Genomic DNA, 23,544 nt, shown 5'->3' with positions numbered 1-23,544 from the left:
AAAACATTCAACATGTGCAAAATTAGGTGACAGCTGAATGTCTTAAAGTAAAAGATATCCAAATGAATGGTGACAGCTGTCACCCAGTAAAATTTCCCACATTCCTTTGCATATGTCTGGAGAAGTGATGTATCTGTATTGGAGAATAATGGACGCTCACCCTTTCCAGGTGGGCGGGGGTTGCAGCCCCTCGCTCTCAGCCACCATCCCGGCAGACAGCTCTTACATGTTCGCCAGCCATTGGGGTATTCCCCAGCCGGTGCCAGAACCCTGCTTCAAATGGGCCAATCAAAGGCCCCACCAAATGGGCAGTGCCTTGCTAGCTGGCCAGGCAATGGCTGCTGCGATGCCCGGTCAAGGTTAGGGCAAAACATCACAGCTTTGGGTGGTTAAGGCACTGGGTGGAATCCTAGACTTTAAGCGTGGGGTGAAGTGGTGCATCACCCTGTGGCATATTCAGGGTACCCCATTAGAGGGTCTCAGTGGAAGTCTCTGTTTGGAAGCCAAGGGTGGGGCAGATGAGACTTAGAGCTTTCAGTGGTGGCCTTAGGACGGCCACCTCAGTAGATTGATGTCTTGGGAGGCCATAATCTCTGGCACATTTTTAATCCAGATCATTGTCTGTTTAAGTTTGTTCTGCTACACCTCACTTGGGTCTCTTGCCGGGAAGTGGGACACTGGGACTGGGACTACAATATATGAATGCTGACTTTCACCAAAGTTTGGATAGTCCCTGTAACATAAACCTTATTCACTCCATTCAAAATGAACTTTGATTTAGAAACATGACTGGTTCACACATTATTTATTGAAGAATATTAAGGCAAGGACATACAAAAAATTTTATTTGATCCAAGTAGTGTGATTTATTTCAGGTGGATAGTTTATTTTTAAAAACCATCACATTCCCAAAGACAATCACAAGCAAATCATTATATTGCTGCTGACAAAGCACAAGGCTTCTCTAGAGATAATTGTTGTAACCAGAATGAAGAGAAAATGTGGACCAAAGCTTGCTGCTCAATCCTATTTACTCAGAAGTAACTGTGTAGAGAACTGCAGCCCTAGTGCACATTGTTACGAGGCATGCGACTGAACCCATATGCATGTCCAGTGCACATTTGAACCCAACACACATGCCTGAAAGAATTGGAACATTTTGCCTGGAGTCGGGCAGGCATCCATTTAAAATGTGCATAAACCTTGAGCTCTTATACACAATAAAGCGCTTGTCACACCAGGAAGTAGAGAAAGATTGGTTTATGACACATAAAAGAAAGACAAGGAGTAAATGCATAGTGCTTTAGACTGCAAGTTACAGAGTATGCAGGCAGCAACTAATTAATTAGTAGGCTCACACCCCTTAATCATAAAGAGTAAGAGTCCCTAACTACCCAAAAGTCTAGAGGCTGAGTGACCACAGCAAATTGTCACAGACTCACACTGAAGTGAAAGAAAAAGGAGGCTGGTATACCTGGTCTTGGAGCAAGCGGAGTGCAAACAGTGGTAGAGCTTCATGCTCCAGCACCGGGGGGCGGACAGCAGTCTGGGGCGGGGCTGGCGCCTGCAGAGGCATGGTGCCCAGCGCAGGCAGCGGGGGGGATGGGACAGCCACGATGGCAACCCACCAGGATCATGATGCTGGGGGTGGCGCGCTCCCCCTGCACTCCTCTTCCTCTGCCAGTGAGTGCAAATTCAGTGATCAGAAATCTGTGCCTTCTGCAAGGATAGAGGTATTATCTAAGTCCCTTTTCCTTCCTTCCTTACTTCCTTTTTTGCAGCCAGTGCATAGATGTTTGCCTTCTGTGTTCTGAAGCTATTATTGTCACCCAAAAGAAACTGGACCATTTCTACCAGCGTGTACCTGCTCGCTTGTGTGAACAAAGGTTTCAGAAAGTGATCTCGTGGGTTTCTAGATAAGAGGCAGGCGAACAAATAATGAGTGATGTCTTCTACCTGAGACTGACCACAAAGAGAGTCTGTCTGCGTACAGGACCTTCTTGTAGCAGCCATCCCAGAGTGCAGTGGACATCACTTGGAAACGCAGCTCAATAAAGGCATTTCTTAAGGAAAATATTGACAGTTTGATCAGATAACTAGCTCTAAAGTGTTCTGTTCACAAGAGTAGATACCAAGAGGAAAATCTGGTGTTCTAAATTAGTTGCAAGTCCTAGACTCCATCAGAAGAGCCAATCCCTTGCCTGACACTTATTCAAGGTCAAAGCAGAGCTCAGTTCCAGAAAAGAGTAACAGTTTAATAGTCTAAAATATATTGAGCAGCTGCTTCCCAGAGTTGCTTATCAACCCAAATTCATGTAGCACAAAGCAGGAAAATGCCCAATTGGCATGGTAGCAATTTTTAAAAGTATACTTTAACTGAGCGTAGTCTGCTATTGCCTTGTTGGCCACCTGGATTCTGTATGAAGAAGAGCTGCTGATATTCCTGATGGCATAGCTTCTGAAAAAAGTTATTCTGCCCTGAATCCAAAACTTCAAACAGATTTGAATGGAGTGTGAATCAGAGCCCAGATTTCACCCCCATAGAGCATTTGAGCAAGCACTTAGGGTATGTTCAACCAGCTGCTCTCCCTTATTGGAACAGAACTTCATCAGTGCCCCCAGGGTTTTCTTTGCTTTGATGTTCATTAACTCCATATGGCACTTCCAAGAGAGCGTTTCACTAAATAGTACACCCAGGTATCTAAATGAGTGAGTTTGTTCTAGAGCCTGTGGATCCAAGCACTATCTACACCTAGGACTGTGTCCACGAAATATCACAATCTTGGTCTTGGTTCTTGCAGAGAAGCTGGTAATATGTCACACTGTAACTATTAGGTAAATTTGTAGCTGGTTAATTGACTGGACCCAAAGAATGCTCATTAATGGTGCCTCACCATCCTGGAAAAAATTGGTGGCCCAGAATACTCTGTGACAGCCCCCAAGTTGTGGCACTCCCTCCCCACAGATGTCCACCTGGCACCTTCACTATACAGTCTTCAACAAATGCTGAAGATGCAGCTCTTTACCCCAGCCTTTGACACCTGAGATGCATATTTCAGTTTAAAAAGGGGAGGAAAGGGGGTAGTCCCACCTGCCACTGAACCCAATGTGTTTTGACTATTTGCGATTTTGGCATTAGGCGCGATCCCCGGAACATAAGCCCCATGTAAGTTGCAGACTTACTGTCTATCAAATGACTTGGCTTATTTGCTAAAAGTCATAAGAACTGTGCTGCTAAATTGCTCCTGACAGCCATGCTCTTGTCTAGAACATGTGGCAGGCACGCTTACTTTGACTAAAGGGCTGCAGGGAGCTAATAAAAAGAAGGAAGCAGAACCAATCATGAGGCGCTTCTGCAAGATTCCACCAAATCTCTACAGAAGAGTCCTTCTGTTTCAATAATTCCTGGTTTTATTGTTTACAATACTTTTTTGTAAACTGCACTAGAAATAAAACTTTGAAATGTGGGGTATAAATATATCCAGCAAACTGATTCAGTTCCTGGACTGCTCTCTATTTTTAGCCATGGAGAAATTTTGGACTCCTGAGGTCCTTCTCTTTGTCACATTCTGGAACTGACATTGTGAAATTCTGTTTCAGATCCTTCTTTCCTCCTTATTCATCAAGGAACCCTGAAGCAACACAACTGAAAATCTGACCATTTCAAATTTAGGGAAACTCCTGATTATCTCTATGTAAGTCCACTGATTGGTGTCATGTGTGCAGAAAGAATTTTAAATTAAAATTGGTACAGCTCAAGAAGTAGAACATGCATCAGATATAAATATAGACTTAGAAGTCTCTACTTAATATTTTGTATAACTGCATTTTGCTGCCTTTATTCTTTCATGCATTATTTTAGAAAATTCTTAACTTGCTTAACTTGCTTATTTAAAGCATGCAACCACAACCCTCTTGCGAGTCACAGAAACTTCTTTTTCATGTGCAAATTAGATATGTTAATGAAGCATATTCTGTCTTGCTAGAATTTCTTTTAAATGGCATTACTTTTAAAATTGGGACTCTTGAGATTGTCACTTTGATTGAACAAGAAGGAACAGATGTTTCTGTTATAAGATACATGGAGAAAGAAATGGTTTAATGAGTACCATTTTATTTTTATTTTTTTGCAAATTCAAAAAATCTTGTAAGAAATAGCAAAAGACACCATATGCTAATTATTCTTCAAACAACATTACAGCAGTTAATTTCTCAAATGTCTTTATAGTTGATCTTGAGAGATCAAATCAGTATGGAATGATCTGTGCAACTGAAGTAAATGAGTGTTAGGCTATTTTTCATTAAATGGATTTTAGAGCCATTTATTGACTCTAAAGTACGAGCAAAAGAATACTCATTATCAGAATTATTAATCTGGAGGTAAGTCAGGAAGTCAAGCAGGTAAACCAGCAGCCTGAAAGATTGCTCAGAGAGAGACTTTTAGGCACAGGCTGTAACTCCTTTTATTATTTGTCACTTAGAATATCCATATTAAAACCTCTACATGCAACTAAAACATGTTCCAGATGGAGAGTGAAATTAAGAACAAACAATTAAAACAGGATAAAAATACACCCCCCATTGTAAATATAAGTTACCCCCAGGTCACATGATCCCAACTGAATGGGCCGTCTGCAGCACACCCTCCAACATTCCTCAGATGAAAATGGGGACATTTCTCACTCATTATTTTATTTTTATTTTTTTGTAGATTTACAAAAAGAAAAAAGAAAACACCCAAATAAATAAATTTTAGAAAGCTTTCAGGGTGGATCAAAAATCATAGCAAAAATATTAAGATGAACTGAAACCATAAAACTATAAGACCAGCAGAAACACTGAAATCAGCAAATCACTAAAAGACATGCAGGTGCAAAGAACCTATAAGTGAAATGCTACAGCTACAAATGGTGTTTCTCTAGTCACCACCCACCTGACTGGGATCTCCAGGAAAGGTCTGGCAGTGGGAGGGGGTCCTGAGCCAAAGCGCTAAGCATCTGCGGAGCACAAGCCCCCCCCCCCATTTTAAAGCCCCAACTCAAAAAGCACCCTCCTCATTTTCAGCAATGGAGGGAGGGCACCTTAAATTAACACAGTCATGGGGACATTTCTGAGATCTTTTAAAACATCTGAAAGTTAGGGTGGGGGGTAGTATTTTGTTTTATTTTTTGTTTCATTTTAAAACTTCTTTTGAAATGACAGTCCCTTGGCACCACGTTCCAACCTCATATTTCCATTCAAATTTGTTTATTAATTCTAGACTTCATTCCCAGCTCATAATTGAAAAATAAGGATGCAATCTGATAGTGGATGGCTGCTGTTTGGCGGGGAGAACAGAGGCTTAATCCTCCCTTCAGATTCTCTATAATACTAGTAGTGATGGAAATGCATCTTCATTAGTTTTTCTTTGAAAAATTTACAGCATTGATGCAAATGTTTCTGTGTATGTACACACCTCTGTACAACCTCTTGGTTTAAGCCAACATTTTCTTCTGATGATATATAAATGAAAATTTAGGAAGGTGAACCAGCAGTGAGTTTTCAGGATAGCTAAGCAGGAAGATTTAACAGTATTTGCCAGATGCTTAGGCACTCCCAATGGCACTGACACTTTAAAGACAACTTTTGTCTGGAAGCATATTTTAGCAGCACTTTTTAGCAACCCTCTGGAGGGCGGGATGAAGAAGACTGCATACACAATTAATGCTGTATAATTAGCAACTTGGTAGATCTGAAGAAAAGTAGCAGCTCTGATTCAGTGAATAAGACTAAAGATTTGCCTCACTGTTTATTCATATGTAATTTCTTTAGAAAGGATTCCATTTTAGCCATTAATCCACAGCAGGAGAGTTACTGGCCTGAAAGGCAAATAAAATTATACTCGTCTAGCTCACATTATCCATCAGCAAAAATGAAGCTTTTGTGGCCTGTGAAGGAGCGCATGAGGTATTGAAATAGCAGGGATGGCCAAGTATTGTACCCTTTTTGTGGGCTCTATTCACACCATACGTGGGTTAAGAAAACTTACCCTTAGACATGTTTGCTTAGATATGAATAGGAGTAACTTCTCTAAAGACTCTTTGTAGAAGCACAGCAAAGCAGATTCACTTCTGTTTGCTTGTGACACACTAAAGGGAGAGTCACATAAAATTGGCTTGTGCTGCCCACCTGCTGCATGCATTGGCCAGTTGGGCACTGTCATGAACTGGCAGGACACCGAGGAAAGGGAAGAGGGTCTTGACAAGGAGGATAGCCATGACTGGGACATACTGGGACAAGCTGGAGATGGGGAAGGGGGGTGGGGGACTTAGGAGGTACTGAAGGGACATCAGGGGATGTTGCAGGGGCAGCTGACAGTTCAGAGGAGCCAGGGGAGGGGGGACATCACCAGAACCAGCGATGCCCCCGTCTCTGTGGACACGGTGGGCTCTGAGGTGCTGGGAACAGTGGGACATGCACTCCAGGAGCTGAGGCAGGCAAGGGAACACAGCCCAGATCACTAGTGGACCCGGCGGGGATCATGGGGCTCTTGAGGTCTGGGAGGAGGTTGTGGCCACTCAGATGGATTTGGCTCAGGACAAGTGGAGAGACACAGCTGCTCAGCTAGAGCAAACTGAGATGAATCAATCAAGATTGGAAGGGATAAAAGGAAAGCAGGGCAGCGACTCTGTGCCTGCTCAACTTTCTCTGTTGATAGACCACAGCTTGGCTGCTTTGGGAACACCACTGGCCTGTGACTTTGTGACTCAGCCCAGGTTTTCCAACCTGGATCTTTTGTGAGGCAGGAACCTGGCCTTGCAGTTTGACTTGGGACCTTGCTTGTTGTATTGGACTTGGACCGGTATTGGACTGTTTTGACTTCTGACTTCTTTCTTGCATTGCCCATGGCACTGTGTGCCCTACCGGGCACAGAGGGTTCAGGACAGGAACAAAGTAGTGCAGCTTGGCTGGCTGCTCCCACCATTTCACCCTTCCCATAGGCTTTGTATGTGTTTGTGCGAGAAAGGGCAAGAGAGAGAGAACTCACACTCTGTCCTTTCGTCTCTCATTTTGCTATCCTTGGAGATTCAGCGCTGAACTTCATATACATTAAGTGCCCTGTCACATACACGGTGACTAATTATGAGAGCATCGTCAGTAAATCATGAAAACAAATTATCCTTGCCTCATCCTTTACTCTGGGTAACATCATCCTGATGCTTAATAGAGGCTGTCATGAGCTGTTTATGAAGATAAATCATTGAGCCACACAAATCATGAGATGAATTGTAATAAATCAGTCAGCTGATTGTCCCAAAGGATCTCGTGACACTGTCAGTTAAACATGGGTGAGCACAACTTAGTTCTCATTCCGACACAGACACTGTTGCCACTGACAACTGGACCCACATAGGTGGCCTGGAAATTGGCAGGGGACTGCCACAGGGAACAGGAGCATTAGAAATTCTGTTCTCATGTAGAACTTTAGCACTTCATTTCGCTCTTTGTCATGTGTCCAGTGCTCGCTCTCAGAAGAAAAAAGGATAAAGTGGAAACCTGTTTCTTTTAAGCTCGAGTGCTCACATAAAAATGCTTCAACTTACAGAAAAGTTAATATAGCTATTAGCTTTGCTGTCACTCCCAAGAGACCAGCAGAGCAAGAAAATGCCTGTGTTTGATGTAACAGCATAACTTTTGATCAAATGGCCTGCTGTTGCATTGTGAAGCACTGGTTGCACACTGGAAAAGCAAGATGCTAAATTAGAGAACAGAATGAGGTTACACGTACTACTTTTAACAGTCATACCACATACATTGATGCAGTGCAGTCTTGTAGCAGAATATTTTGCCTTGAGTTTATTCTTACTGGCAACAAATTGAAAAATCACCAAGCAATTGTTTTGGCAATCCCCAGGGAAAACATCATTTCCTCAAATCCTACATAAAATATATCCATAGGGTCCACATTGACTGTTTCCACCCGAGTATAAAGTCACCAAGGAATTTTCTCTGAAGCACAATTTTTGGGCAAATTTGGAGGTTCTTTCTAGGGAGAGACAATTGGGGGAATCAAATGAAGCAAAACAAGTTTTGGTAAGACCAATGAAGATGTTCAATGCCCTCAGCAAAACTGGTATTTCCTAAGAATACAGTTGGCAGTTTGGTAAATTTGCAGGCTCCTGCTTTTGTGAAACATCTGAGAAATTTTGAGCAAAGCCAAAAGTTCCATAAGGCTTGTTTTTTTGAGGGGGTTCTGCACATCCTGTATATTGTTATCAGCTATAGGTCTTGATGCTGGGACATGGAGACAAAAGCAGCTGCAGCAAGGTGAACTTGACCCACAACTAGCAAGAGCAGTCTCATAGTTGCTTAAACCAGTGAGCAAGTCTGACTTGGAATCTTTTATAGAAGGCTAGGAGAATCATCTGATCCATTCTAAGCTATTAGTGCAAACACACACACACACACACACACACACACAGTCAGTCAAAAGTCTGCTTCCTTTCATCATAGGATGGAGAATGGTTGGCACACATGCTGAATTCCTGTTAAATAGGTTGCCTATGTAAGTTCCATTGCGGATTCAAATCCCGACAATAATTTTGTGATGTGTTTGAGACTTTAGATAAAGGTGCATAGTCACTAACCCATTTGTAGCAGTTACAGAAAGGTAGCCGTGTTGGTCTGCCATAGTCAAAACAAAAAAATTTTTTTTCCTTCCAGTAGCACCTTAAAGACCAACTAAGTTAGTTCTTGGTATGAGCTTTCGTGTGCATGCACACTTCTTCAGATAAGTTTGCAACTCATTACCAAATTTAAAACCATGGAGAGACCTGGTCTGAACAAAGACATTGGATTCTTATCTCATTATACATGACAAAGCCATTTTTCACCTTCTCACCCCTTGCTTTTTCCTGTAAGACCTATTGCAGTCGTTAAGAGTCGTCAACAGGCTCATCACAGCTATCTGCCAATCACCCATTCCCACCACCCTTCTGAGTAATACCCCTCCCCACCTTCTCACTATATAGAAGGATCTGGCAACTTCTGTTTCAGTGTATCTGAAGAAGTGTGCATGCACACGAAAGCTCATACCGTTTGTAGCAGAAAACCATAGTTTTCCCCAATCTGGGGACTCTTCAGATGAAAGGCAGTATACAAATTTACAGGATAATCATCACCATCATTGTATACAGTGGTACCTTGGGTTACATACGCTTCAGGTTACATACGCTTCAGGTTACAGACTCCGCTAACCCAGAAATATTACTTCAGGTTAAGAACTTTGCTTCAGGATGAGAACAGAAATCGGGCTCTGATGGCACGGCAGGAGGCCCCATTAGCTAAAGTGGTACCTCAGGTTAAGAACAGTTTTAGGTTAAGAACGGACCTCCGGAACGAATTAAGTACTTAACCCGAGGTGCCGCTGTATATCCATCCACAATGTCATTGGGCAGAAACATACCCCTCATTGCTAGGAGCCCCTCCATCAGTTTTCATATGGACACATTGCGAAATCAATCTGCAATGAGCTTCTATTTTCAGAATGAAACTATTTTTTCAAGCACTTTTTAGCTGCAAAAAATATGCAGTAGCTCTAAATTGTCTGTGTACTACATAAGAAAAACAAGCACAGTGACTCCAGAATAAAATGGGTGCACATAGCCAGAGTTCCTATTCATTCTCTCTCCCCTGCGCCTCCACATACATTGCTTGCTTTTACCAAAACATAATAGTTTGTTTTTATTTTGTAGTTTGTGTTTCTTTAGGCTGTTCAGAATGAATACCTGCCACTGCAATGAATATTGCTCCAATCTACCATAAAACTAGGTGGCCAAGATATGGCCTATGTCATTTCATGCTGGACCTGCCATTTTATCAGGGATAATATTTTTCCCCGCCAGACCCTGAGATGAATTTTAACAAATGAAAATTCAGTGATCAAGGACAGCTTCTCCTGTAGCTGCAGAAACTTAACAAAGAGTTCTGAGTCCACCACCATCTCATGTAGAGGTCTGTATTTTTGTAAATCACCGAGAGGTTTTCTTACAATCAAACAGTATATACACGTAGGTACAATGCAAGGTGTATCTCAACAGAAACCAGTATTTCGTCCTACTATGTCCTTGGGGCATTAAGAAGATTAGGGTAGCCTTCTGGAAGGAAATGAACTGGGAACTGATGATGTGTGTAAAATAAAATAAAATAAAATAAAATAAATAAAATAAAATAAAATGCATGGGCTGTGTAAAGGTAAAGGGACCCCTGACCATTAGGTCCAGTCGTGGCCGACTCTGGGGTTACGGCGCTCATCTCACTTTATTGGCCGAGGGAGCCGGCATACAGCTTCCAGGTCATGTTGCCAGCATGACTAAGCCACTTTTGGCGAACCAGAGCAGTGCACAGAAGCACTGTTTACCTTCCTGCTGGAGCTGTACTGATTTATCTACTTGCACTTTGATGTGCTTTTGAACTGCTAGGTTGGCAAGAGCAGGGACTGAGCAACGGGAGCTCACCCTGTCGCGGGGATTCGAACCGCCGACCTTCTGATCGGCAAGTCCTAGGGTCCGTGGTTTAACCCACAGCACCACCTTAGGAACCTTAGGAGCACATGATGTAGGGAAATGTTGTCCTCCTAAAGCAATAGCAAAATGCAGTCTATTTCTCTGATATAATGTCTGATATTCACCTCTCCTTACATACAGACAATCTAGCAAGACCAACTGTAGGTGCCGGACCATCAGGGAGGCTGAAGGAGAGTCCTGGCCATTCCCTGGTATTTCCCCTTTGCTTCTGCTGCTGCTGCTGCTACCAATGGAGAGAACCATCCAGCCTGGTGAGAAAACACCCCCCCCAAAAAAACCCAACTCTATTTCAACAGGGCCTAAATCTTGCTAAATCTTTTCTCTCTGCCCATGAATATTGATCTCATTTTGGGGTTTTTTACTGCTATGTATTAGTTAAACGTGGATTGTAGTATTTAACTGTAACCTGTTAAGTATGCTGTTGCGAGCTTACTGTACCTATATTTCCAAAGCCCTGTATTTTAATGTTTTGAACGTTTGCTGTAAGCCACTTTGGGCACAGCTCACTGTGGAAAAGCAGCATATAAGTAAATCAACCAACCAACATCCAGCACATTCACTGCTGGGCAAAGGGCTTCCACTCATCCATCCTACACATGAATAGGATTTCCTTTCTCAGCGCTTGAGGCTGCCAATGCCAACGTTCCCCCCCCCCAGCGCCCCTTGGCTCCCCACCCGGGCACCTGCCATTCCAGCCGCTTCTCACTCCAAGAGAGCAGGACTCTGGCTTCTCAGCACAGTTTATACAAGACAAACAGCACAGTTGCTTCATATTCCCCCTATATTTTGCTGGTTTTCTAAAAGCTTTACAAAAATCAAATGACCTTTAAATATTGACGGAGTTTGTCATGCTGGTAATTAAATGTTGATGTATTCTAGAATATTAGTAATTAGGGTAATTTGTTTGTTGAGGGGCCTCGGTTTGTTCAGCACTACACAAAAAGGGGAAGCATTCATTACATATTTCAATGTTAATGATGTTTATAAAAAACAAACATAGGAGGAAGCATCTCTTCACAGACTTGTTTCTATTACAGCTTGGACCAAGTTCAGTCACCGTTAAATGGAGCTTGGGTTTTTATAGCTCAAATTTGTTCTGGCTGCTGTGCCCCAGGAATCATCAGAGTTCATCCAAATAATAAAAAATCGTGCAAATCAAAACGAGGATGTTTCACGGGGTTTCCATAGAAATGTCATGCTTTGGGGAAACAGATAGTCCTGCTGCATTAATAAGGTTGGTTATAATAAAGCTGTTTGAATTGCACATTAAGATATCTCAATGAAGCCTGCATTTCGATAGAAAAATCTGCAAGTTGAATCAGAAGCATTTTTTTTAAAAAAAAGCCCACTCAATTTAGTCTGTGTTCCAGTTTCAGTGTTGAGGCTTTTTCAGCAGTCCAGTGAAGTATTTGCAACCAGTTAACTCTGCAGATACCAAATAAAGCATCTGAAATTCTTGCGGTTCCTGGGACAGGAATGTTTGCTGTCCATTGCTCCAAGTGGCTAGGTTCACCAGTTATTTCTAGTAGCCTCAATCCTGTGCCAATAACAGCAGTCTGGTTTGCAAAAATAATAAAATAAACAGGTGAAGAGAGGAACTATTAATGAGTACCCTTTGGGTACATATTGCTGCTCACTTCCATGGTGCATGTATAAGAGCACAAAGGGAAAATAAAGTACGTATCTGTATCTTTATATCAGAGGTTGTGGAATAACATGGAATTGCATACGTATTGTGTCATATTTCTTAGGTGAAAGCCTCCTGCCACCTGATCTCTGTGAAAACCAGGAAACAGAAGCAGGGGGTGGGGCAAGAAGGTTGAAATGATGCAAATGCACCAGCAGCAGTGCTGGATGGGTTCAACCAGAGCATTTGCACCAGGCTGACATTCCTTCTGCCCCCCCCCCTTCCCACCTCCCAGTAGAATTCAACATAAGACTATGCATGGGGTGAAGAGATGAACAGAGAGGTATTATTACTTCCCTTGATCTGGACACTATACTTCGGCTGATGCAGCTTAGAATAGCATTAGCCTTTTTTGCTGATGTTTGTGGTCTAGTGCAGTTGAAAAGATTTATGTATGCATGGCTGCTTTATATCCTGCTTATAATCCAACTGGATTCTCAAAATGCATCATCATAAAGCCACAGGAAAAAGAACTTGGGTTCAAACTGTTGGTGAGTGGGATCTTGGGGTCATAATGGATTGCTTGATGAAGATGTCACCAGCTGTGAAAAAGGCAAAATCCATGCTAGGAATCGTTAGGAAAGGAACTGAAAATAAAATTGCCAATATCATAATGTCATTAAACAGATGAAAGAGGATGGAGCGACTGCCCTATGAAGAAAGGTGAACTGAGTAGAGCACTAAATAAATGCCTGTCATAAATATAAACCTCTATTTATTTATTTCTATCTATCTATAGCTATCTGTCTATCTATTCTACTTCATTGACTATGCAAAAGCCTTTGACTGTGTCGACCACAGCAAACTATGGCAAGTTCTTAAAGAACTGATCACCTCATCTGTCTCCTGAGAAATCTCTATGTGGGACAAGAAGCTACAGTTAGAACTGGATATGGAACAACTGATTGGTTCAAAATAGGGAAAGGAGTACGACAAGGCTGTATATTGTCTCCCTGCTTATTTAACTTATATGCAGAATTCATCATGCGAAAGGCTTGGCTGGATGAATCCCAAACCGGAATTAAGATTGCCGGAAGAAATATCAACAACCTCAGATATGAAGATGACACAACCTTGATGGCAGAAAGCGAGGAGGAATTAAAGAACCTTTTAATGAGGGTGAAAGAGTAGAGCGCAAAATATGGTCTGAAGCTCAACATCAAAAAAACGAAGAACATGGCCACTGGTCCCATCACCTCCTGGCAAATAGAAGGGGAAGAAATGGAGGCAGTGAGAGATTTTACTTTCTTGGGCTCCATGATCACTGCAGATGGTGACAGCAGTCACACAAAAAAGACGCCTGCTTCTTGGGAGAAAACCTAGACAGCATCTTAAAAAGCAGAGACATCACCTTGCCAACAAAGGTCCGTATAGTTAAAGCTATGGTTTCCCCAGTAGTGATGTATGGAAGTGAGAGCTGGACCATAAAGAAGGCTGATCGCCAAAGAATTGATGCTTTTGAATTATGGTGCTGGAGGAGACTCTTGAGAGTCCCATGGACTGCAAGAAGATCAAACCTCTCCATTCTTAAGGAAATCAGCCCTGAGTGCTCACTGGAAGGACAGATCCTGAAGCTGAGGCTCCAAGACTTTGGCCACCTCAGGAGAAGAGAAAACTCCCTGGAAAAGACCCTGATGTTGGGAAAGATGGAGGGCACAAGGAGAAGGGGACGACAGAGGACGAGATGGTTGGACAGTGTTCTCGAAGCCACAAACAGGAGTGCCTGGCGTGCTCTGTCTAGGGGGTCACGAAGAGTCGGACACGACTCAACAACAACATCTATCTCTATCTATCTATCTATCTATCATCTATCTATCTATCTATCATCTATCTATCTATCTAATCTATCTATCTATCGTGATGTCACAATGTTGTTGTTATTGCAGTTGGTATCAACATCATAACAGCAACATCAATTTAGTGCTTAAGATTATACTAATTACTAAAGTGAAGAAAGCTGATCCTGTAGGGAGTACATTATATCCCTCGGGAACCTGGGGAAATAGTAAATTTTGTTTCCCAGCACTTGATCATACACCCAAATAGATACCAAAAGCAAGCTGCCTCTATTATGCCTGTAGCTCTGCAAGAACTGCACTGCTGTGAGAAGGTGAAGACTGCATTTGTCTGTGGCTGCTTTGTTTAGTTTTTAACAACCAACAGGCAGATGTTAGCACTATAAACCGAGTGTCAGGAAAACCTGCTGGCCAAGCGCATGGCACTGGGGAACAATGCAACGCCTGGGGCTAAATTATTTAACTTGTGCGGAGCTGAGCAATGTCTTCACAGAGGATATAAAGGCAGCCTCATGAAGGAGCTCAAGCGCTGTGCAGGAAATCCAAGGCTTTCCCTCTCTTTGCACAATCCATCACACAAACAACGTGGCAAACAAAGCAGGAAGACAAGCCCTGGACCAAATGAGAAGAAAACCTTCGGAACATTTCACTAACCGAGTTCTATTAAAGCTTCTGGTGATCAACAGTTAAATATTTGGTAATAAAACCAAGCAACATAAATATGGAATATATATATTCCATGACAATAAAACCTGTCTGTTGCAAAGGGCTATGAATCTGTCATGCAACTGAGAGAAAAAAGTGTGAAAGAAAGAATTTTGGGACATTGCCAATCACAGTATTGTTACTAGGGGGGCTTATATATTGGTAACATCTAGGGAGGGATCAGTCTATTTCAGGTCCATGTCCATTGTGTCACATTGCCGCATCAAGTACTTATATTTTATATTTAAAAGCCTACACAAGAATTTGTATACTATATGTATTTTCTCACAAAATAGGCATGTCTAAGCTTATTTTCTCTCACATATGCATTTGTAAACATATTTTCTCATTAAGTATACATTTTAATTTGTTTTTTGAGTGGAGAACTGACTCACAAAATTTTGAAAAGTACAAGATCCAAAGGGCAGCTCTCTTAGTCCAGGAGTTACAGAATAGATGACTGCAGAGTGGGATTTGCACAGAACAAATTCCTCAGGCATCCCTAATAATACCTGCAGGAGGTGACAATTCATGGTTGCACCTGACTGTGCAGACAAAGGTTGTGATCCAGCAAGTTGATTAAAATTCATTTAGACTCCAGATTGTTTCTTTCTGCAGATTGCCAACACCAGTCCATCGTAAAGACTAAAAGCGGTGTATCTCTTCCCATCTCTGCCAGTCTCTGCAGTTGGGCCCCCGGAATAAAGTCTTCTAGGACCATGTTGGGGGAAGACCAAGTACCCACCACACACATCCAAAATGGCAAGGGAGTCTGCCCGCCTGGGGCTTGCATGTTTTTTTGATCTCCGATTCAGACAAAAACAAGTGTATTTTAAACAATACAGTTCTATATAATAATGATATATATGGTATGTCAAAATATGGGGAAAGGTTATGAGCCCAGCAGGTCTTTGGAGCTGGTGGTTTGGAGGACTGCTGTGTGAGACTCTCTACATTCTGCCCTTCATTGAGTGCTGCTGCCGATGAGAGGGAGAGCTTAGTCAGGTAGCAATTTTTTATATTGGGTCACTTGCACAAGCAAAATGTAAAAAAGCTTGTATCTTGCAAAATACTATTTTAAATCTATATTGACTTGCTTCTGAACTATATCTGGAAAAGAGCTGATGGGAACATTTATATTTCGCATGCAGGAGTTTATATTTGATTAATCCATTTTCCTCCTGGGCATTCTGTGGTAGACTCCAAAGTAGCCTTAGAACATATCAGCAACTTCAGACAATCTTTGCAAACTAAGGGAGGTCATTCGATTAAGGTTGCCAAGGTTGTTTTGGTCTTTCCTGAAGATGCAGCGTTGTTTTTGAGTACCTGTGATCAATATATTTGACACGTTTAACATTTCAAAAGTGCACCTAAAAAATTGTGTATTTTGAGTTCATTTTGGTTTATAAGCATTTTTCTCTTCACTTGCCCTTCTGGATAGCTACCATATCCAGTATCCTTAAAAATGCATCATTCTCCCCAAATGTTAAGAATTTTATGTTGTAAACCATCCTGTGATCTTTGGACGAAGGGCGGTATATAAAATAAATAAATAAGGTTTTTGTTAGGTCCCGTTAAACACACCCATTGTAACATTTGCTTGCATCCATCTCATAAGGATTGATACTTTTAATTTCAGTTTCAGTACTTGACTTTGCTATAATTCTGGCCCAACTACACTGGCTGTCAATTAGCAGCCCAATCTGGAGTGCTGGTTTTGATCTATTAAGCCTTACGCTGTTCCTGACCACAATACATCAAGGACCGCCTCAGACCCTGTGCTCATCATCTGAGGCCCTTCGTCATGTGCCTCCTCCATAAGAGGTCTGGAGAGTGGCAAGGGGAGGACGGGCCTTTTCTGCGGTGGCTTCCCATTTGCTTTCCTCGGGGAGGTTTGGCTGGTGCCTTCATTACATGTCTTTAGGCGCCAGGCAACAGCATTCCACTTTACCCAGACCATTGGCCATTAAATAATCTATGGTCTGTTAGAGCTGGCAGAGGACAATGACTGTTAGGATTATTTTTTTATTATGCTGTCTATTATTATGCTTTTATTGTTGTGCTCTGTAAAATGTGTTCTGATTGTTATACACCACCCTGAGATCTTTTGGTAAAGGGAAGCATATAAATCAAATAAATAAGAATAGATAAAGAAAGAAGTCTGCTGTGACTGCATTGCGTGCTACAATTCTTATCTCATAGAATCATAGAACTGCAGCTGGAAGGGACCCTGAGAGTCATCTGCTCCAACCGAGCGAGGGAGGAGTCCCATGATTCAGAGGCTGGCGCAAACGGCGGTAGAGGCACAAGTGAAGCCATGATTCTGATGCCGGCGAGAAGGGCGATGGATGGAACACCGTGCTCTAGCCAGAACAGTCAGGTCTGAATTAGTTCTGTTCAGTGACGCATCTCTAATGCAGAGACTGAGGGTCTGGTCAAAGACTTTGCCGAGGTTTTTGACGGCACTTTGGGGCAATATACAGGTACGCCCATCTCCTTTAGCCTTGATCCACAAGTCGCCCCCATCAAGCTAAAGCCACGCCAGGTTCCCTTTGCTCTCAAGGCTAAGGTGGACGAACAACTGGACAAGCTGATCGCCCAAGGAGTTTTGGAGCCGGTTGACCACGCCAAGTGGGAAACCACGCCTGTCAAGCCAGATGGGTCGGTGAGAATCTGCGCTGCCTACAAGTGCACGATCAAAAGGCAACTTGACTCTCACTGCGTACACCTGAGAGACTACCAGGGAAGCGACATTACCGTGGTAGGCGTTGGCCGGTTCTGGGTCGCCTTCAAGGATTTTTCGGGCCTGCTCTGACTGGTGGTGGTCGAAGGTCAGCGGCCAAGCCTCCTAGGGCTAGACTGACCACAAGCCGCTCCTGGGCCTCCTCGCCGGTGATCTTCCACCTCCACCGCATCTGCCCAGGATCGCACCATCAGCCGTGTGCTCAACTGGGTGTGGAGGGGGTGGCCACAAGGGCCTTTTGCATCGGAGTTCCAGCCCTTCGCAACCAGACAACATGAACTCTCGGCTCATCAGGCAACCCATTTTGCAGGCCACCCACCCAGCTACATTCTAATATAGATCAGGAGTTTCTCAAAGTGGGAGAGGGAACTCCTGTTCTCTCTGCTCACTCTTCCTCTCTCACTCCCACAAAACCACCTACTGATTCTCATTGCAGAGGTAGGAAGCCAGCTGTCAATGAGAATAAAAACATTTGTGATTAGAACTCAGATACAGTGGTACCTTGGTTTACAACCATAATCCATTCCGGAGGTCCGTTTCTAAACCAAAACAGGTTGTAACCCAAGGCGCACCCTTGCTAATGGGGCCTCCCAAAATTTTTTGTTCGTAATCCCCCCCAAAACAGGTTGTAATCCAAAAAAAGTTTGCATACCAGGACATGCACTTCCAGGTTTGACGTGTTTGAAATCCAAAACGTATGCAAACCAAGATGTATGCAAACCAAGGTACCACTGAATATGGTTTAAAAATAACCTGCTCACTTCAAATTTCTCTTCTGAAAATTTTCAGTTCAGTTAATACTGAACTGTTTGCTTATCTGACAAATGAAGAAAGCAAAAGCCTAAAAGACAAGGACTGGGAGGAGGAGGAGCTAAGCCCATGTGCCACCTTTTTGAGGGTGGAGAGACAAAGGACATTCCACGGAATATTCTCCCGAAGGGATTCCTATGTCATACACATATCCATCAGCACTCCTGTTCGTCCAGTTGCCTAGCAGACCAAATATGTCATATATTTGCAGGTCCTTTGAGTTTTTCAATCTGCAGTAGCTGAGGCAGCTAATGGATACAGCTGTTCTTGCATAAGAATACAGAGCATGGCGAGTAGAAATGCTGAACACAAAGCTGCCTTTCTTTCTTTCTTTTTTACTATTCCGCAGTTGTTTCACGGGAGCCTGATGGGAACTGAAACCTAAATGTCTTAGTAGCCACTGAAGTAATTTGCCAACCTTAGCACTTATCCTTTTCAGGACTTGCAAGGCAGGCAGCTACACATCAATCTCTTGCCTAGTGGGGCAGCCTTGGTGGGATTTTTATTTCCGCTGCCTCCCGCGCAGGCCCTTGAATGACTTAGAATCCTAGAATCCTAGAGTTGGAAGAGACCACAAGGGCCATCGAGTCCACCCCCCTGCCAAGCAGGAAACGCCATCAGAGCAGGCTTGCATTTAGAATTTGCTTCCTAAGAATGGTGGGGCTCTTTATTCCTAGGTATTCAGTTGCATGCTTTTAAAACATAAACATTTGTACTGGAGCTATTTTTCCAGGCATTATTTTTAGGATTTCAGAATTGTCTACTCTCTCACTTGTACATCTTCATCACAGCTAAAAACGTTTGCTGGCAACTGCCATACCTTTATCACAAAACTACTTCTGAATGTATTCTAAATAAAATGCAAAGAAAAAGAAATATATATTTGTCCAAATGTGTTCCCAAACGTATTTGGGCTGCTGTGGGCAAGAGAAGCACCGTCTGAAAGAGGAGACCAAGGGAAAGGTGATACACTGTGTTGGGAGAATCTGAAACATTTCACTTGAAATAGAGCCCCCAAAGTACTATCTAACCTCAAAGCTACACTGGCTGTTTTATGTTGTGACCTGTTTTATGGTGTTCGGATAAAGGGTGGTATGCAAATTTAATTAATTAATTAAATAATAATAATACTGGTCCCCACTGCCTTAGGTGAAGGAACCATGTGTTTGTGATAGCAGCCATCACATCAAACTCCACCCTCAACTCAGTTGGCGCAGAGAGACGTGAATTAGGGATTAGTTGCATGGTTGCTGAGGTCACAAACACACAGCTTTCCCCCATGCAGTTGGGATGCCTTGGAACTTACAGATATCTAGCTGACAGTGCCATGAGAATGATCCAAGTTGAATGTGAGAACTAAAGAGAAGAGGAGAAAGAGGCAGAAGTCTCAGGTAAGAGCATGGATGAGGCAATAGGTGGGGGTGGGGGTGGGGAAGAGATATATGGCTGGTGGCTTAGTAACAATACACAGAACTTATCTATTGTCACGTCAAGAAGAAATAGCAAGGTGGTTCACAGACAAATAAAAACCAACAACAAAACAAGAAGAATATAACCAATTATAAAACACACCCAGTCGTAATTAAAATACACAGCAAAACAGCTCCATTAAAATATCCATAATTAAAATGTATCATAAAAAGTCCATTCAAGCAGCATAACAGAGAAAACATTTAAAACAACAATCAGAGCAGGAGATTCAATTCAGGGAAATGCTTGCCTAAACAGGGGGGTCTCCAAGTGTCGGCAGGAACCCGATGCCAAGAGGGCCTCCTGTTTTTCAGCAGGGAGAGCATTCCGCAACTCTGCTGCCACCCGTGTTCCCTGCCTCTGTGTTCCCACAAGCCAATAATCACATGGCCATAGGAAAATGATCTGGACATCATTTGTTGATCTTAATACCCATACTAGGCAGGGGAGGTGAAGACAGACAGGGCAAATCCCTTACTGTGATGTAGTTAAGGTGCACCATTCACAAGGCTGTGGCATTCTGCAACAGCTGCAGCCTCTGGACCAGCCCCAAAGAAAGCCCCACACAGAGCCACCACAGACAAAATCATGCCTTGCAGCACCCCACACCTAAGCTTCCAGTGAGGTCAATCTGAGATGCTGAGATCTGAGAAAAACGGTAAAACTCCAACTCCCAAACGTTGGATAGCTCAGGAGAATCAATGATAACAGCTGCTGAGAGAGCCTCACTTCCCCATCTCTCCTTCAAAAGACCCATTCTCTGCCAAAACCATAACTAGAATGTTTCCAGAGAATACATTTCCTCCAGAAGTGCTTGGACTGTTAGCACACTCTCAAGCTACAAAAGGGGATACATTGATTATTGCCTTCATTTTATTGATCCATAATCTCGTTAGACAGTAAAATCCCTGTTAAATTGCTGTTTCATCAATTCACTTTTCCATTACTTTCTATGGGAAAGTGCATCTCTACTTATGTACGTTTCTAGTTATGACTGGACCTCCGGACCAGATTATGGTTGTAAGTAGAGATTCCACTGTATACAGCTGCTGTTCTCTTCTCCTGCTTACATGTTGTTTGCTGATTCTTAGTCTATATTCCTTAGAGGTAGAAGGGATGCTTAATCACATCTATTTTGTACTATGCTCCTCTCTTGCCCTGCCTCAGTAAACAAGAAGAAATGTGAGCAACAGATGGAAATACTAATGCAGAACTGCTCAGCTGCTTCTGTGTGCAGGGAGACACATGGGGATAATTGTATTTAGAACTCATCCATCAAGTTAAAGTGATATATACAATTTATTGAATACTGAAATAAGGTCACTTGCCTTGCCTTTCTGTACAAGCAGTGCACTAAATATGTTTGCATTCAGATCCAAAGAATCTACGTGGCCTTAATTATAATATGAATGACTGGAAAGGAGTATTTGTGGGCCTTGTTCCCCATCCAGCCACCCAGCCAGCTGCCCAGGAAGCCTTATAAGCTGCTGCTGCCGCCAGAGAGGGACTGTGAGCAACCTCATGGGAGGGGTGTTTCTAGGATCAAGGTGCAGCAGCGAAGCTCCCTTGTTATTCTTGCTCTTGTATGTTGCTAATGTAATCTTGTTCTAGATATCTTGCTGAAGTCAGAGGATCATAGAATTCTAGAGTTGGAAGGCACCCCCAGGCTCACCTAGTCCAACCCCTGCAATGGAGGAATCTCAACTAAAGCATCCAGGACAGAAGGCCACAAATGTTGCTGCTGCTTTATTATGCTATTATGAAATTGTTTATGAAATTGTTTCATATGTTATTATGAAATTTTTTGGAATGCAGGTGGCACTGTGGGTTAAACCACAGAGCCTAGGACTTGCCGATCAGAAGGTCGGCGGTTCGAATCCCTGCGACGGGGTGAGCTCCCGTTGCTCGGTCCCTGCTCCAGCCAACCTATCAGTTCGAAAGCACCCCTAAGTGCAAGTAGATAAATACTTCCCGCTCCGGCGGGAAGGTAAATGGCGTTTCCGTGCGCTGCTCTGGTTCGCCAGAAGCGGCTTAGTTATGCTGGCCACATGACCCGGAAGCTGTATGCCGGCTCCCTCGGCCAATAAAGCGAGATGAGCGCCGCAACCCCAGAGTCGGCCATGACTGGACCTAATGGTCAGAGGTCCCTTTACCTTTACCTTATGAAATTGTTTTACAGTGCGTGAATTTGAAAAGCATTTCTGTTTCCTTTGCTGTAAGCCGCTTTGAGCATTTTTTGGGGGTGGGGGTGGAAAAACGCCATACAAAGAAAATTATGGTTGAGATATGGATACAGAAGGCCCCAGGTTGAGTTCCTAGGATCTCCAGGGAACTCAGTGTAAAAAAAGAAACCCCATCTGTTTTTCCCCAATGCACTGATATGCCTCAAATTTCTTTGTTGGGAATCTGCCAGTTGGGAAATATTTCCAGCCTCTACAGTTTCAAAACATGTCCCCTACTGTGGACATCTATTCTGCATGCCTTAGGCTCAGTAGATGTGAACACCAGAGACGGAGGGGCTGGCCGGTGGGTTGCTAAGCAACTTGAGCAGTATGGAATGCACAATGCCTGCTTGTCCAGGAAAGCCAGAGTCTTGGTCTGTTGATATCAGAAAAGCCACAGAGCCTGTGCAATCCGGCAGCCTGACTTGGGTTCTTCCATTTTGCTTCTAAAGGAGAAGGGCTATTGGAGGAGGAAGAGGGAAGGTTAAAAATTCTCCAGACATAGCCTGCCTTCCTCTTTCCTCAGCTTCCTGATGGCAGTTTTGCTGCCATGGCTGGTGGACCAGGCAGAAAGAACAAGGGGACAGATGCACATGGATGCAGAAAAAAATGCAACCGATGGCACTACATGGGAAAATGACTCAAACTTATCCTTTTTGTTTCTGAGGAAATATGTTTAAACAACTAAAATTAAAATAGGAGCATATCAAACCCTCCTGAACCCTGAAAGTTTTTTGAAGCACAGATAATATGATGTATTGCTAACTCATCTGAAGAATATAATGGAATTGTTTTTGTTATGGACCTCATCACTGTAAATATGATTATTAAGTAGAATCTCGAAGTGACTTACTGAACAGGCAGCTCCCTTGATAAGATAATTGTGAGTCTTTAAGGATAACGTCTAACTAAGGCACTGATGTGGAAGGCAGCACTGCTTTACGTTTGAGTTATTACAATGCACCCTGAGACTGAGATGCCTCTTGCCCCTGGTCTAATATTGCTCTTGGCCAATGGCTGCAGGCTATCCTGTTAAAGAGATCCACAGGGAGGTGCTTCTGCCCATATGCTCGGGGGGGGGGGGCTGAGGGCCACATCACTCCTCAACCCAGCAAGCCTGTGAGGGTTGCACTTATTTGTATGCCAAATGAGGTTTGACCCAGGTATTTTTCCAGCAGGTGGGCTGGAGGAGATGGTGGCTACCCAACGCCAAGGCAAAAGTCACTTACTTCTGTAATCAATAAAGTTATGGCCTGATTTGAACCAGCAAATATTGTCTGTAGTGCTTTCAGCTTTTACCAATATGGCTTGATGGGGGCAGGTTCACTGTGCAAAGGCCAAGGCAGATGTTATCTCAAATGTCAACAGCACACCCACTATAGCCAAGTCACAAGCATTGCTATGAAAATACTTTAACCTTTCAACGTAGCTGATATGGAGGCTCTGGCAGCTTCCAGGCCTGTGGTGAAACCTCTTGTACATAGCAGAAGCCAGGCACCCAGGCACCTGCTTGCATGGCAAGCTGAGGTGAGCCTTCATGGTGCTC

The 23,544-nt window shown here is 43.1% G+C and overlaps 1 protein-coding gene across 1 annotated transcript in view; it reads right to left on the bottom strand.

Moving 5' to 3' along the window:
* The window catches only part of CNTNAP2 (contactin associated protein 2), a 971,924-nt gene that overhangs the window by 387,382 nt on the left and 560,998 nt on the right, over positions 1 to 23,544 (bottom strand). The gene's annotated exons all lie outside the window — the stretch shown is intronic.

Source organism: Podarcis raffonei, chromosome 12 (assembly GCF_027172205.1).
Source record: "Podarcis raffonei isolate rPodRaf1 chromosome 12, rPodRaf1.pri, whole genome shotgun sequence".
Lineage (NCBI taxonomy): Eukaryota > Metazoa > Chordata > Lepidosauria > Squamata > Lacertidae > Podarcis > Podarcis raffonei.
This window is presented reverse-complemented; position numbering and strand designations above follow the sequence as displayed.